Source organism: Rhineura floridana, chromosome 1 (assembly GCF_030035675.1).
Source record: "Rhineura floridana isolate rRhiFlo1 chromosome 1, rRhiFlo1.hap2, whole genome shotgun sequence".
Taxonomy (NCBI): domain Eukaryota; kingdom Metazoa; phylum Chordata; class Lepidosauria; order Squamata; family Rhineuridae; genus Rhineura; species Rhineura floridana.
This window is the reverse complement of record NC_084480.1, coordinates 253,794,873-253,807,913: the sequence shown is the minus strand read 5'-3', so window position 1 is coordinate 253,807,913 and position 13,041 is coordinate 253,794,873. Positions and strand designations below refer to the sequence as shown.

The 13,041-nt window shown below is 41.9% G+C and overlaps 1 long non-coding RNA gene across 1 annotated transcript; it reads right to left on the bottom strand.

Moving 5' to 3' along the window:
- Positions 1 to 2,433: 2,433 nt before the first annotated feature.
- LOC133371982 (uncharacterized) lies at positions 2,434 to 7,180 on the bottom strand. The gene is made up of 3 exons (XR_009759440.1): positions 7,097 to 7,180; positions 2,712 to 3,043; positions 2,434 to 2,599 (listed from the first exon to the last, which is right to left on the bottom strand). It is a non-coding gene; the product is annotated as an uncharacterized LOC133371982 (long non-coding RNA).
- Between the last annotated feature and the right edge of the window lie 5,861 nt (positions 7,181 to 13,041).

Genomic DNA, 13,041 nt, shown 5'->3' with positions numbered 1-13,041 from the left:
TCATGAAGACTCACATTAGAGCATGGCAAAACCATAGTACAAGGATATAGCACTTCTTTGCAGAGCTTGGAAGATTACTTTTAAAAAGTAATAAATTACAGTTACAATTACTTGGCCCAAAAAAGTAGTAATTACCGTTACAATTGCAATAGCTCTGAAAGTAACTGATTACTTTGCTTTTTCTCAAAAGTAATCACTACAATTACATTTCAGTTACTTTTTTAAAAAAAACCCTACAAGGTGCTGGCCTTGGCTGCTGCACATCTAAGAAGCCTAAAACAATATTAAAAATAAACACACACACACAGGGGGTAGTAGAATAAAAAAATTTATCCATAAGATTAACATAATGGCATAACAGAATCTCACATCCCCCCAAGCAATGAAGATACCCCAACTCTTGAAATCAAATTTTACACTTGAAATGCTTTTATAATATGTTTCTGTTATGTCTCAAAAGAACAAGATGCTCAAAGAGCATGTCAGACAAGGAATGTCTTTTTACAGTCATTACGTTGCCACCAGTACTGAACAGGCGTTCTACTGCGGCGCTTGAAGGCATGCCTGTGTTGTGCTGCAAAAAACACCGCAGCACACATGGAAAGCCATGGAGTGATGACACTTCCCTGCTGGGAGACCTCAGGTACCTCACCAGTTCCTCCTCAGCAGTGTCCACTGCTGACTTCTTGCCCTGGGGCAGAAAGTTAAAGAAGTCATCTTCTAAGTCATCTCCTTCCTGGTCTTTATCTGAAGACTGATCACTGTCCTCATTAAGTACACCCATCTTTATTTCAGCTTTCAGCAAGGCTTCCATTGTGTATCTAAGAAAGAGAGAGGATATGTTAACACATATATGTTAGGAAACCATCATCTGCTCTTCATTTCCTGATGCTTGTCATGTTCCCTGGTTCAGGGTCCAGCCTGAGCCTGTGGATGATGACATGGAAGGTAGGAAGGTGACCAAGTCACCACACTCATGGGGCAGCACAGCAGACCCTTAAGGATTACCTGCAGCAACCCAAGGTTGTGATGAGGAGCCCCAGGAAGAAAAGGCCCAGCCCCTGCCTACCACCTTAAGCCCTCTGATGCCTCCCTTGAGACAACATTTCCCTTGGAGTAATCCACCCAAAGGGCTTCCCTAATGTTCTTACTTGTTGGTATGGGTGGTGGCCTGACACGATTCCAGCCAATCTAGTTTGAAGCGAGGGTGTAGGCAGGCTGCCAGAAGAAGCCTCTTGTCCTCCCAGATAGCTGCAAACCGCTTTCTTAGGGCTTCGCGCACACCTCTCAGCAGCTGAAAACAGTATGTGTACCTCTCAGGTTTGTATTCCAGTCCTTCTAACTTGCGGTCTAGATTGCAGAGCGTTGGTAGCAAATACCCCATGAACATGCCGTTCTCCCGTTGCAGGATATCTAGGGACTGGGCTAGTGGCTCCATAATCTCTGTGTATTCCTGTACCACTTCAATCTTGGCAGCTGTGATCCTGGACAAGGAGCAGCGGTCCATTATGGCATGCATTTTTAGTGGCACAGTTGACAGGAGCTCATGTAGTTGCTTCAACGCATCAAAGGTGGAATTCCACCTGGTCTTATTCGGTACCTTCAGATACACACCACATTGCGCATGGATATACTCAGCAATCTGGGCTGACTGGTTCTGCTTGGACCACAACTTGCTGCACTTTCCCATCAAGGAACGAAACTGTTTCTTGAAAGGACCAAGAAGACTACTTTTGGAGGAGTCAGAAAGCATGGCCTCTATGTCTTGTGTTGCCACAAGGTTGAGGGTGTGGCTAGCACATCTCTGGTGTGGTGGTAAAACAAAATCCTCTCCTGAGTCTGCAACTTCTTCCTCTGCCTCAGGTCCTGTGTCCAGGATCTCACAGATAGGCACAAACTCCACCTCAGCCTCCTCTTCCTCCTGGTTATCACCATCATCATCACTGGTGCCTGCAGCTTCCACTGGTTCTTTGGCCATGAAAACTCTGAACGCTTTCACAAAGTTGGAGCCATTGTCTGTAGTAGTGCACATAACTTTGTTGTGGATCCTGTACTGCACATGTACATCATGCAGTGCTTTTGAAAGGACATCGTATGTATGGCGCCCCTTCAGACGCTTACAAGCCAAGGCCCCGACCTCACGTTTCAGGGTAGTTGGGTTGATCCAGTGGGCTGTTACCCCAAAGTAACTCTTCTTGCCATTGGTCCAACAATCTGCAGTGGTTGCTATATATGCCACAGCACCCATTCGGTTTGCAAGAGTTTCTCTCATGTGGCATGCTCTCTTCTCAATTCTGTCTCTCAGAGTCTTGGCACATATGATGGTGAGATCTTTGGGGAGTCCAATGCGACCCAGATTAATGAATGATGGTTTGTCCACAGTCTGAAGTGGTAATGTCTCCTCTACAATGAAATCAATGATTCTCCTGTCGAGATTGCTCTGGGTGACAGGCTCCCTGCCAGATCCCCACCTCTCAAGGGTTGTCTGCTGCTGCTTCAGCATTTTGGGAGGAGGGGTGTCATGCATTGGTTCAAGAAGGCCACGTCTCCTTGCCTTTATTGCTTCTTCAATTGCTCTCAGCTTCTCAGGGTGTGCCCTCTGAGGAAGAAGAACAAAGCATGAATCCAAGAAAAAATGGAAGAGGAACTTCACAATTTAAACATAAATAGACAATGGACACTCTTTGACGACCAGCATGACAAAGGCTTACCTCAAAATGTTTCTTCACATTGGATGAGGAGGAAACAGCTGATCTCAGATTTTTGATCCTTGGAAGGCAGTAATTGCATCATACAACAACATTTTTCCCACTCTGGCTCACAAATGTACAAGCTTTCTCAAAGCCAAACCATGGTACTTGCTGTTCTGCAGATGTGGCTGTGGGCAACTGGCACTGCTTCATGCCCTCCTCCTCCTCGTGCACAGGGCCTCCTTTCTGAACCTCACTTTCTAGTTTTGCCTCCTCAGGATCAACAAACTGTGACTCAAGTGGCCGCACTAACTGACTGCTGCTCTCAGCAGCAAAACCTGCAACAGGCGTCTCTGTAATAAACAAGAGATAATGCTCCTATATGGGTGAACTTCAGCTGTGATGTGCCCCCATCTCTTCCCCATGCTGCAAGATCCCCCAGTCAGAGTGGAAGTAAGCAGGTTGATAGCACAATTAAAAGAGATCCTATTTGCATCATTTTTGCTCACTAAATAACCCTGCCTGGGCCAGTCTAACCTACTATCTCACAGGGTTGTTGTGAGAACAAAATGAGACTGGGGTTCAAATCCCCACATAGCCATGAAGCTCACTGGGTGACCTTGGGCCAGTCACTGCCTCTCAGCCTCATGAAAACCCTATTCATAGGGTCACCATAAGTTGGAATCAACTTGAAGGCGGTACATATATTTTTTATTTTGAATATGATGATTATGATAATAAATATGCAGCATTTCAAATTAATTCTGTATGAGAAGCATTCCATGCCAAGCTTGGAAAACCAAGGATGAGGTATAAAATGTAGACAAAAATACTTTTGACAAAATGCCGTTTATCTTTTATCTTTTATATATATGAGCCTGGGTAGGGAACATTTAATCTAGCCTACTTGCTTTCAGCAAGAAGGGTTAAGTGCCTTCAGGCTAGGGCAGTCACCAGAATGCCACAGCAGAGACAAAGGAGCCTAGTGTTGTGGAGATGTTAGATGGGAGCTTTGGGGAGTAAAGATGGAGGCTCCTGAAGGCTGCAATTCTAAACACACTTACTAAGGGATTAAGCCCCATAGAACTCAACAGGACTGACTTCTAAGTAGATATAGTTTGGACTGTGCTGTTGGTAAACCTTGACTAGGGTTCTTCTGCAAAGACATCCATATCCAAGCAGGGTTGGCAACCCCCTGCCTTATCTTTTAATGTGGCTGCTCCAAATGTTTTTACAGATTGAGCCTTTACTTCAGAAAGAAGTCTGAAAAATGAGTAAGAGTAAGAAGTATATTTTAAAATTGTTCTTTTCAATTCACTCTTGAATGAACATCATACCTAGGGCAGATCCACACCATTCCTTTAAAGCACATTCAACACCCATTTGAAGCACATGAATCCCACCACAGAATCATGGGAACTGCAGTTTGTTAAGAGTGGTGAGAACTATAACTGTGAGGGGGAAATGACACTTCCCAGAATTCTTTAGGGGAAGTCATGCGCTTTAAATGCGAGTTGGATGTGCTTTACACATATTGTGTGAATCCGCTTAATAAATTTTGCCTGCATGTAAATTGTTTTAATTAATTTTTCAAAATGGAAATAAGCTATAAAGTGTAGTGGGTGACCATGGGCTACTCACCATTTCTCAGCCTATCTGCCCCTCAGGATGAAAACAATGGAGAACCATGACGACCCCAAGGCATACTTAAAATGTAAAGGAAGTATTGTACAACCATAGTATGCAATTGGATACTTATAGGGACACAGCATGACAAAACTGGGTGGAAGTAATGAGTGGGGTACCACAGGGCTCGGTCCTGGGCCCAGTGCTCTTCCACATTTTTATTAACTACTTGGATGAGGAGGTACAGAGCATGCTTATCAAATTTGCAGATGATACAAAATTGGGGGGCATAGCTAATACCGTGGAAGACAGAAAGAAAATTCAAAGGGACCTTGATAGGCTGGAGCATTGGGCTGAAAACAACAGAATGAAATTCAACAGGGATAAATGCAAAGTTCTACACTTAGGAAAAAGAAACCAAATGCACAGTTATAAGATGGGGGATACTTGGCTCAGCAGTACGACATGCAAGAAGGATCTTGGAATTGTTGTTGATCACAAGCTGAATATGAGCCAACAGTGTGATGTGGCTGCAAAAAAGGCAAATGCTATATCAGGCTGCATTAACAGAAGTATAGTTTCCAAATCATGTGAAGTATTAGTTCCCCTCTATTCAGCACTGGTTAGGCCTCATCTTGAGTGCTGTGTCCAGTTCTGGTCTCTGCACTTCAAGAAGGATGCAGACAAACTGGAACAGGTTTAAAAGAGGGCAACAAGGATGATCAGGGGACTGGAAACAACGCCCTATGAGGAGAGACTGAAGGAACTGGGCATATTTAACCTGGAGAAGAGAAGACTGAGGGGAGATATGATAGCACTCTTCAAGTACTTGAAAGGTTGCCACACAGAGGAGGGCCGGGATCTCTTCTTGATGATCCCAGATTTCGACTGGACATCAGGAAAAGCTTCCTAACTGTTAGAGCCATACAACAATGGAACTAATTACTAGAGAGGTAGTGGGATCTCCGACACTGGAGGCATTCAAGAGGAAGCTGGACAGCCATCTGTCGGGAATGCTTTGATTTGGATTCCTGCATTGAGCAGGGGGTTGGACTTGATGGCCTTATAGGCCCCTTCCAACTCTACTATTCTATGATTCTATGAAAATATTTATATAAGCATGACTATCAAATATGTTTATTTATATAACCTGTAAAGATATTTATAGTGCAATCCTATGTTTGTTTACTCAGAAGCAAGTCCCAATGTATTCAATGGGGCTTACTCAACCAGGGAAAACTGCAGCCTCAAGTGATAAGGAACTTGTTCTTTTAACAAGTCCTTTAAGTTGAGACCTTATCCCAGTCTGCGTCTGTGTTGAAATTGCTTTTTAATATGTTTTTAAACTTTTTCTTAAAAAAAAATGTTTTTAAAGCTTTTAAAAATGTTTTTAAAGATGTTTTGTTTTAATATATTTTAAAGTCTGTTTTTATGATTTTTAAAGTGTTTTTAGTGCTTTTGTTTGCTGCCCTGGGCTCCTACTGGGAGGAAGGGTGGGATATAAATCAAATAATAAAAATAAATAAATAAATAAACTTCATTTTTTAAAAAAATGATTGATTGATTGATTGATTGATTGCATTTGTATACCACCCCATAGCCGAAGCTCTCTGGGCGGTTTACAATAAAAAACATTAAAAACAAATATACAAATTTAAAAACACATTTTAAAAAAGCAATTTAAAACACATGCTAAAATGCCTGGGAGAAGATCCCAGACATGCTAAAATGCTAAGATTATTCTGCATTTCATTTCCACAACAGTCAAAGTGGAAAGTGTCTCTTGAAGGGGGAAAGTTTGAAAAACTTTGAAAAACTGTGGTGCAAGGTATTTGGTGCTTAAGAACATAACAGTAGAACACAAGAAGAGTCTGCTGGATCAGGCCAAGGCTCATATAGTCCCCCATTCTGTTCTCTAAGCGGCTAACCAGATGCCCAGAGGAAATCTGCAAGAACTTGAGCGCAGCAGTGCTTTCTCTACCTGCTATTTCCATCGACTGGCAAAAATGAGTATTAGTTTCCTACATAATAAAAACTGTGATAAACCCTGCCTAATTTCTTTAAAAATAGGGTTGGAGGGAGAGAGATTTACAACACAAGCACAAGTCTGCATTATGTTTACTCACAAGTCCCATTAATTTGCAGCACAATCCTAACCATGTCTACTCAAAAGCTAATGGAGTTCAATGGGGTTTACTCCAGGTACATGCTTTACTCCCAGAAATGGCTTTACTCCCAGAAAAGCAGATATTGGATTAAATACTTTCATATTTCATAGCCCAGGGTCTGACTCTTGGACAGAAGAGGAAAAAAAACATTAAGCCATATTACTTATGCAAACTGCAAAAAACTCAAAGCCACCATATTCTGACATTCAGCCTAGGCATGCCTGGATCAACAAGTCACAACTCTGGCATCATTGGCTACAATCATGAAAGGGTGGGGTTACAGCCAGAGCTTTGAAAAGTTACTTTTTTAAACTACAACTCCCATCAGCCCCAGCCAGCATGGCCACTGGATTGGGCTGATGGGAGTTGTAGCTAGAGCATGGATCTGTTTAAAAAAAAGTTGTGCAGGGGGTGATGTTTTGGTGTATATCTCGGGAATTAGACCACCTAGAAACTTACTTTTTAAAAAAAATTGAAGCTGAGAGTCCGGAGAGTAAGGGGTGGTAGCCAGAGAGCCGGAGCCCCCCCCCAAAACCAGAGACTCCAGCCGAAAACACACACACCGGGGCACACACACACACACACACACACACAAAAATCATCGTCACTCACCTCCACAGCTCTTCGCCATTCTGCTGCTGCCTTCCTTGCCCTGGCTTTTTCCTCTGGCATCCATTTTTTCCTCTCAGAGTCAGACGGTAGCAGGCCCTGCCTATTCACCTCTTCCCTCGTGCCTCCTAACACAGATCACGAGGGAAGAGAGAGTCTGCACAGAGGTCCAATCAGTGTGAGGCACATGTCTTGTGTTAACCAATCACAGCCAGGAGCTGACTTCCCCTTGTTCCCACCCCCAAGTAACGTCCAACCTAACGTGGAAACGTTAAAGTTGCAGCTGAAAAGTAGGGAAATTACTAGTCGTTCCTTTACTTGCCAAATGTAATGGAATTACCCACTCGTTATTTAAAATTGTAACTAATTACAAGTAACTCATTAAAAATAACGAGTTACTTCCAAGCTCTGCTTCTTTGTGATGAAATCAGTGGATTGTGTGAAACCAATGAGGCAGGGCAGCATCTGTTTTCAAGAAGGTCACAATCCCTGGAGAATATTCCACCAACATAGGTGGCTCTCAAATAGCACACAGTGAATGTAATCTGTCAGGAAAGACATGTATGGAGAAAGATATTTCAAAGAGGTCCACAGCTAACAGGTCCTGCAGATTGAAGAGGACAGGTGGAGAGGAAAGGTGGGTTTCAATGGCAACCAAAGTGGACAACTCTTGGCCAAGCTCAGGGAAAGTGCTATGAACTGATATATTATTTATTAAATGTATATCCCTTCCTCCCAGAAGGAGCCCATGGCAGCAAACAAAAACACTAAACGCATTTTAAAACATCTTAAAAACAACAGACTTTAAAACATATTAAAATAAAACATATTTAAAAACATACTGAAACAAAACATCTCAAAAACATCTTTAAAAAACAATGTTAAGAACATCTTAAAAAGCAGTTCTAGCACAGATGCAGACTGGCATAAGGTCTCTACTTAAAAGCTTGTTGAAGTTCTGCAGTAGGCACCAAAAAGATAACAGAGATGGCACCTGTCTAATATTTAAGGAGAGGGGATTCCAAAGTGTTGGTACCACTACACTAAAGGTCCACTTTAAGATGGTATCTGCAGGAGGCCCTCACCTGCATAACACAGTGATTGACTGGGTATATAAGGGGTAAGATGATCTTTCAGGTATCCTGATCTGAAGCGGCTTAGGGCTTCGTTCACCAAAACTAGAACCTTGAATTTGATCTGGTAGCTAATGAGCTGTAAGAAGGTTTGCAGTGGCCCATACAAATGCTCCCAGAGTTTGGAAAAGTTACTTTTTTGAACTACAACTCCCATCAGCCCAATCCAGTGGCCATGCTGGCTGGGGCTGATGGGAGTTGTAGTTAAAAAAAAAACTTTTCCAAGCTGTGAATGCTCCAAGGCCAGACTTAATTGTGCTGTTCTTTGCCACTGTGAAGAAAACTGTTTTCAGAAATAATTAATGTTGAACAACATTAGGGGCATATACTTCACAGAGTGAATATATGCTACAGGTTTCTAGATTTCCAGTTGATCTGTAAAACAGGTGCATGGCCATGCTCATATTTATGCCCCATCATGCAGTACCACTTTGCACACATAACATTTGCAGATTTATTTTGGGGTTATGAATGTTTGATGCTGATATGAGATCAGTGGTGAATATAAATATGATTTCTCATAGACAGTATCTTCATTGTTTAAACATTTTTACTGAATTGTATGTGGTGTGTGTGAGAGAGAGAGAGACAGAGGATTTCATATTACATTGTGAACATACTCCTTTGTTTTGTGTTTATTGTCTATGCACATCCAATTTCAGAGCTTGGAAGATTACTTTTAAAAAGGAATAAATTACAATTACTGTTACATGGCCCCAAAAAGGAATAAATTACCATTACAATTACAATTGTTCTGAAAGAAATTGATTACTTTACCATTACTCAAAAGTAATCACTACAATTACACTTAAGTTACTTTAAAAAAACCTAGAGTGCCTACAAGGTGCTGGCCTTGGCTGCTGCACAGTTAAGTCACCTAAAATAACATTAAAAATAAACACAGATACAGAGGCAGTAGAATAATTCTGTTTATCCATAAGATAGCAATGGTGGTCTCTCTGCTGGTAAGGGAGGTGGGAAGGGAGGCAGAGGTCACTACTCAGATCTTTGCACATCAAACCAAGTGCACCCCCACACACTCTTAGCCAGCAAGCATAATTTCTCTCACTTAACCACCTCCCAGACCCTGCCCTGCCACCAACTCAGGGACACCCACCCAAGTAAACATTTTCCCCTGAGATGCAAAAAAGTAGAACACTGCAAATGCAGCAAAGTAGCCAGGGAGGGTGGCAGAGGCCGCTTTGTGTGCCAAGTGCAAACACAGTATTCATACACACACATATGTTATCATCTTTCATCTCCACAGTACTTTATCTCCATTCTGCTGCTGCCTCCTTCTCCTCCTTTATCCATGTCCTTGCCCTCTGGCACCTTTTTCCCTCCACTCCATTCTTCTCCACCACCGTTCATTTTTTTAAACAATTGTTTTCTCCACTCCACCCTGTCTCACTCTCCATCTCTCCTACCCACCCATACAGCACGAGGGAAGAGCGATGCTGCACAGAAGCCCAGTTTGAGGTACATGATTTTCATCCACAAATCAGAGGAGCAGAAGACTTCCCCTGCTCCCACCCCCAAGTAATGCCCAAATATAATGCTGGAAACATTACACTTACTCCTCAAAAGTAATAAAATTACTCCTCGTTCTATTACTCACTCATTCCTCAAAAAAGTAATGGATTACAAGTAATTCATTTTTGTAACTAATTACTTCCAAACTCTGTCCAATTTATATTTGCCTACCAATCTATTTGATCTCCCATCACCAATGGGAACATTTCTGTTGATATTCATAACATTCATTTATAAGCAAATAGTGCAAAATTAACTAATTTGTTTAAAAACAGGAATAGATGTGACGGTGGATGCATATCAGGAATTGCTTAGGTATTATCATTACACATCCATGGCAAGTTTGATACTTTTAGTCCAAAATGCAGCTTTTGGTCAAAAATCCAGTCTTGCTTCACTAAGCATAGCACACAGAAATTTAGCAGGTGAAGATATTCCCACTCGTTTATTTTTATCATTTTTGGAAAATCTTCACCTGCTAAATAGCTGCTAATAAAGGCACTGGAACAGTCAAAGGACAGATCAAATGAATGAAAGAACACATGAGTAGTGGCTACGAAAACAAAAAAGCCATGTGTTGCAATGTAGCAGTTTAGGTAGATATACCAGAATCTCCCTACCCCCTGTCATGGGCCCCAAGGAGAACCTTTGGCAAGACTGGGAGAATGAAAAGTTGGTTGCAAATGTTGGGGAAGGGGCTGGGAAAATCCTGGGTGAGATATTTCCAGAACCCTCTGGCAGCTCTGTGTCTAGTCAGGTTAACGTTGCCAGTTGTCCCTGTCCCCCCCATCTCTGATGTTTAGGGACAGGGAAGAATATCTGCTAAATCGGATTTAGTACCAGATTTTGACTGAATCCGACAATCCGCTGTCTTTTTGGACTGGTATTGATTTCTTGCGGCAGGCTGCGGCTGTAATTGGCACAGCTTCCCCCCCCAATTCCCCCCCTCGATTGTATGTAATTATCTTCGTAATTACGATCACTATTATCCATTAACTTTCATGGATTTACATAAGCACTTATGTTAAAATTACATAATTTTTTTTGCCACCAAAATAACACCAGCAGATCAAATTGGCAAGTTCAAAAGCAAGTGTGAACAAAAAAAAAGGTGGATCAAGATTGAATGATGGACTATTGGAATACAAGCGGGTTGGAACTAGACAGCGAACCCCATCCCTACTGATGACTGAGAAGGAATTCTCCCTGACACGCAGCCCAGACCTAGCTGATGAACAAACAGAGCCAGACCAGAGTGATAAGACAAGTTCAGAGGGACTGCTGACAATCTCTGCAAAGTCACGCTGATTGGTGAAAAGACATTTGCAGTTGTAAAGCCAAAACCCCAGAAGACATCTAGATGTACAATGGAGGAGGTTAGTGGGGCATGCTCCATTCCCCCTGTGTCAAAATTCTTATCTCAGACCCCTGATTTATGGGGTGCTTATTGCTTTTGCAAACTGCTGGCTTAGTACTGGAGTCTGAAATGCACTGTTTAAGAACAGTGAGCTCAAATTTGCAGGCTGCCTGAAGTTTTTCACTCTGCCTAGGACAGAGACTGAGAAAGGATGTTTAATTAGCCTAAACAAGCAGGAGAAAGAAAGCTTTCACACACTGAGAGGGAAAGTTCTCCTAGCTGCATTCTCAGCTCTGGTGAGAATAGCTCCAAGGTCACTGTGAAATAAACAAATGTCGGAAGTATGAGTTCTAAAGACACTAACCCCTGGGAAAGATAAAAATCTCACAGGTATAGGTGCCACCTGTGCCCCCTCCCAGAGAGTCTTTTGGGTATAAGTTAAGGACCCTCGATCTGGGCAGATAAGCTTGATCACTGGCTAGAAGCCTTGACATTGGCCTGCAGGGAAGAGCGGCGCGGTGTAAATCTAAACAGGGTCATAAGGGATCTTTCCCCCTGTTTGGGGTTTCCAGCAAGGAAAAAGAGAATGTAAGATAAGCTCTGTGCTCATCATTAGTTGCTGTAAGTGTTTTAGGGCCTGCTTGTCACAACTAATAGTTTTTGCTTCAATAAAAGACCAAATTTTCCTTCTTCACAAGTGTGTTTCATGGTCATTCAGATCCTGAACTTTCTTGCCTCAGGGAAGGGAAAAACCTTTGGCAACACAACTTGTAGATAGATTTCCTTCTGCTCCTAGAAGGAGCTTCTGTCTTGCAGCACAAGCTAGAAAGTGCCAGAGTAACGTAAGTAGAGTGACAGTCCACCTCTCTTATATTTAGAGTGGCTGGATATGATAAGGTCGTTGCAACAACATCAGGTGTTGAGTCCACATGCCTAGTCTGTTCCTGTTTTGTATCCTGAGATATGCCTAGTTTGTTCATGTTCTCTATCCTGAGTCATGCCTAGAGTGCATGATGCTTTATTCCTGTACTGACTTCTGGAATAAAGCTTCTTGTGAAACCCAGTCTTCAGGTTCTGCTTCTGCTTCTCTGGTTAGGATACCCGCACCTTTTCTCAATGTACGGTTATGGCTTTCTGTCAAGGTTACTATATAACCCTGCTTGGTTACCAAATATATTTTTCTGTTTTGGGATGTAGGCTTGTTTTTATTTTATTTTCATATTCTATTCCTTCCAGTGCAATTTTAACAATATTGATTCCTGGGGTTATACCCAATGTTAGACCTATGCAGAGTAGACGTATTGAAATTGACATTACTAAGTTAGGTTCATAAATGTCAGTGAAGAAACTGTGCAGTGCATGTTTCCCAAGCTGAAAAATCTGGCCTAGAAAGCAATACCCCAGTAAAAGATTTTGGAATTTTTTTTTATTTATTATTTGATTTATATCCCGCCCTTTCTCCCAGCAGGAGGCCAGGGCGGCAAACAAAAGCACTAAAAACATTTTTAAACACCATAAAAACACACATTAAAATACATTAAAACATCTTTAAAAACATTTTTGAAAAGCTTTGAAGAATCTTAAAAAAGAAAAAAGTTAAAAACATATTGTTTTTTTAAAAAGGTTTAAAAAATATATTAAAAAGCAATTCCGACACAGATGCTGACTGGGATAAGATCTCAACTTAAAAGGCTTGTTGAAAGAGGAAGGTCTTCAACAGGTGCCAAAAAGATAACAGAGATGGCACCTGTCTAATATTTAAGGGGAGGGAATTCCACAGGGTAGGTGCCACCACACTAAAGGTCCATTTCCTAAGTTGTACAGAACAGACCTCCTGATAAGACGGTATCTGCAGGAGGCCCTCACCTGCAGAGCACAGTGATCGATTGGGTATATAAGGGATAAGACGGTCTTTCAGGTATTCT